Genomic DNA, 3,988 nt, shown 5'->3' with positions numbered 1-3,988 from the left:
CACATTAACTAAATACAAGCCTGTTCCGGGTCAATGACTCAAGTGGTAGAAATTAAAATAACAAGTTCACAGCCTTTATTCATAGGGTCGGTTAATGTGCTCTGTCAGTGCGTTACAGCGCGGTTAATGGCCGGAACGCACTGGATCGCATATTTAAAGTCTCTTTTTTTTTAGTATGCTGTGCGGCAGTAACCTCCCATGCCATCCAGTTTATTGCAGATAAATGTAGCAGTTCGGCATTTTTCAAATCAAGCCACACAGCTCAACAGTGAAAACAGTTTTCTTGTGGCCATGCGCTGACTTTAATCCAGTGCAGAAAATTGCACACAATGTGAATGAGCCCTAAAGCAGAGCTCCAGTCAGCACAAAAATAAATTACTTTGGAGGTGCCCCATCTCCCTCCACACTAACAGTTAAACGATCATCTTGTTTAGGGGGTAGGGAATAGGCATGAATACCTACCTACGCTATCTGGTATGTAGGCAGGCCCTCAACATCCTGCATTGCACAAGACGATGTTGGAAAGGCCATGACCGGACAGCCAGCCAAGAACAATTTTGTAGGACCAGCTGTATAGCGGGGAGAAAGCCTGCACGGATCAAGGCAAGTGTCCCTGCTTATTTTTAAGGGCCTGTTCACACGACGTCCGTTGTGTGCTGACCTGATCCGCACGCCCCTGCACTAAAAATGTATCCCAATGTATCCCTATGTGTTTTATGGGCTACAGTTCTCACGTGCGCAGTCCGTTCAGGTTACGACAGAAAAAATACTGCATGTCACATTTTGTACGGTCAGGAAACGCAAAACGCACTGCAGCTAACATACCGATGCATCAAAAACGCAGCAAAACACATAGCACCGCGTCTGCTGATCCGCACCTGAAACTCATGCGAACAGGCCCTTAGTCCTTGTTCACACGGGTGGCAAATGGGCGGTAAAAAAAGGTGGTTAATCCACATTTTTAACGCACCCCAACAGCCCACCTAAAACATAAGAATTTATACAGCACGTCACGTTTGGCAGGCAGTGCAGCTTACCAAATGCAGCTACTGAGGTCAATGGTGCAACCTTGTGCCAACTGCTTGGCACACAGTATTGTAATGCAGGCATCCAGAGGGCAGCAGTATCGCCTCCTGGACACTTGTAAACTGTCTATCATCCACCCGACAGCCCTCTGACCAGCAATTCACCGCAGATCGCTTTTTAGTCTGCCGCCTGTGTGAATTAGCTTTATTCCATATTCCTTAAGCTGGCCATACACTGAGTGGCCAGATTATTATATCCACCTGACGTTTGTAGGCAAATTAGCTATAATTTTGCGCTGAAGTTACTAGAGGGCCAGACCATTATAAATAGGGAAGCAGGTTGTTTACCACGACAGTAGAAGTGATTTTTTTCCTGAAGATATGGGTAAACAACGCAATTTATCAGCCTTTGTACGTGGGATGATTGTTGGCGCCGTGCCATGGAGCATATCACAAACTAAATACAGTGCCAGTGATCAAATCCTAATTGCGGCTGTATACTGAAAATCGAAAAAAGGAAGGTAAATGTGTTTGTTAATAAAAAATTAAATATTATTAAATATTAAGTTAACAATGTAAATAATCGCAAAATATGTGTAGCATATGTAAATAAATAAAATATTGTCGTGTGAAAACAAGTTATATTGTGAATAATAAATAAAATCTGGTTGAAAATTGTGTAAACGGGTGAATTATTCCATCTGGCAATCAAAAATTAGAAAATATGAATAAAAATGGAATAAAAACTAATGGCATGGCCAGTCAGTCTACAAGCCAAAGTGCACAAAAATCTTATAAAAACACATCTACTGATATAAAAGGTGAATGAAATATACTAGTGTATATAGAGGTGTATGATCGGGGATTGTAAGCAGCAAGATACTATTTTCCTCCGAGCAACATTGGAAGTCAAGTGTCTTTTACTTATAGTTCTATTGATGAGTCCGCAGAGGGAAAAATTCTTCAATAATAGTCTCTCTGCCCTCTCCTGCAGTCAGGCTGCACTTCCTCTCATTGGCGGTGTTTGAAAAGCCTCCAGTATGGATGGAGAACCCTCCGGAGAGATCAGCCAGGAAACGAGGGGGGAACCGACCATGGAAGAAAGAAAAAAAAAAAGTGCAGCCTGACGGCAGGAGAGGGCAGAGAGACTATTATTGAAGAATTTTTCCCTCTGCGGACTCATCAATAGAACTATAAGTAAAAGACACTTGACTTCCAATGTTGCTCGGAGGAAAATAGTATCTTGCTGCTTACAATCCCCGATCATAACACCTCTATATACACTAGTATATTTCATTCACCTTTTATATCAGTAGATGTGTTTTTATAAGATTTTTGTGCACTTTGGCTTGTAGACTGACTGGCCATGCCATTAGTTTTTATTCCATTTTTATTCATATTTTTATTTTCTAATTTTTGATTGCCAGATGGAATAATTCACCCGTTTACACAATTTTCAACCAGATTTTATTTATTTATTATTCACAATATAACTTTATTTATTTACATATGCTACACATATTTTGCGATATTTACATTGTTAACTTAATATTTAATAATATTTGAATTTTTATTCACGAACACATTCCTTTTTTCGACTTGTATTTTCAGTATACAGCCGCAATTAGGATTTGATCACTGGCACTGTATTTAGTTTCTGATATTTTCACATTTCCACACAACTTAAAGACCAATTAAAAGGGGGATCACACACAACCAAGCGCAGCACCCCGGCTTACACTTGATCACGTTGATAGATATTGCTGCAGCTGGTTAATTTCTGTAAATATATCCTAGCGCAACTACCCTGGTTACAAAGATTCCTCACATCACCTTTCAATATCTCGTGGAGTCACGAAGCGACCCAACAAAGTTATCTCGTTGGGCCGCGTAGACGAAGGAATCTGTCTCACTTTTTCCATCTGACCATAGAAATCTGTAGATAATCTATAGGTGTATGGCCATCTTAAGATATTTGAAGAACGTCAACCAGCAGACCAAATCAATGACTGCATCAAGTGTTCATTTATTGACGTATGCCATCTCTCGGTTGCACGGAGCAACCGAGAGACAGCCTACGTCAAAGAATGAACACTTGATGCAGTCATTGAGTTGGTGTGCTGGTGACGTTCTTCAAATATCTACATGTGGCGGCCGCAGTCATTTCGAGCACCCGACTGTAAATCCATATGGGAATCCTGGTAAGGAGTGCAGCAAGTATCCTTCCCTTTTGGCCAGCTTAAGATTCACTTTAATCTTTTGACTGCCGAAGCCGTTTCCTATATGCCACAGAAATGAAAGACCCCAATCACTAAAGTCTTATATTACGACCAACATTTTAATTCAATTTCAAAAACTGTTTTCAAACTTTTTAATTCTACATTTATTCAGAACAGGGTCACGTGTGCCAAAAATATACATGCTAAAAAGGTGAGCAAATATTGGTACCTTTTCGGTGGCCCGTGTCTTGAAATGGCTCGGCTTTGCTACTCCCTGGTCGCTGCAAATATTCAACCGGTCACATATCCGCTTTCCCCGATGCACGCAGTGGTTCTGTCCAGCGGCTCATACATTCAGTAGTGGTAATGTTGGTTTGGAGGAACCAAAGTGTGTAGCCAGGGAGCAGATATGTGGAACAGTTACAGCAGTCGAGAGCAGCTGAATATAACCACGTCGGGACCAACATATATTACACCCCTTCCCTTCCAGGACATTATTCAGTGATGTGATATTTTGACAATTTCTTGGACATTCAACCACTGTACAAAAATGTATTTGATATGGGTTTTTTTTTTAGGCAGATAGAGTTTTGGTGGTATTTTATAACCATTGGGATTTTTTTTTTTAAATATATACATTTATAATCATACACACACACACACACACTGTACAAACACCCCAAAAATGACCCTTTTGGAAGGTAGCGAGTTGTTGCTTTTTCTGGAAATGAAACAAGGCCGTAA

The 3,988-nt window shown here is 40.7% G+C and overlaps 1 protein-coding gene across 4 annotated transcripts in view; it reads right to left on the bottom strand.

Moving 5' to 3' along the window:
• SF3B1 (splicing factor 3b subunit 1) overlaps positions 1–3,988 on the bottom strand; it is a 38,748-nt gene that overhangs the window by 32,922 nt on the left and 1,838 nt on the right. The window lies entirely within an intron of this gene.

Source organism: Nanorana parkeri, unplaced genomic scaffold (assembly GCF_000935625.1).
Source record: "Nanorana parkeri isolate BGI_ZX_2015 unplaced genomic scaffold, ASM93562v1 scaffold57, whole genome shotgun sequence".
Classification (NCBI taxonomy): domain Eukaryota; kingdom Metazoa; phylum Chordata; class Amphibia; order Anura; family Dicroglossidae; genus Nanorana; species Nanorana parkeri.
This window is presented reverse-complemented; position numbering and strand designations above follow the sequence as displayed.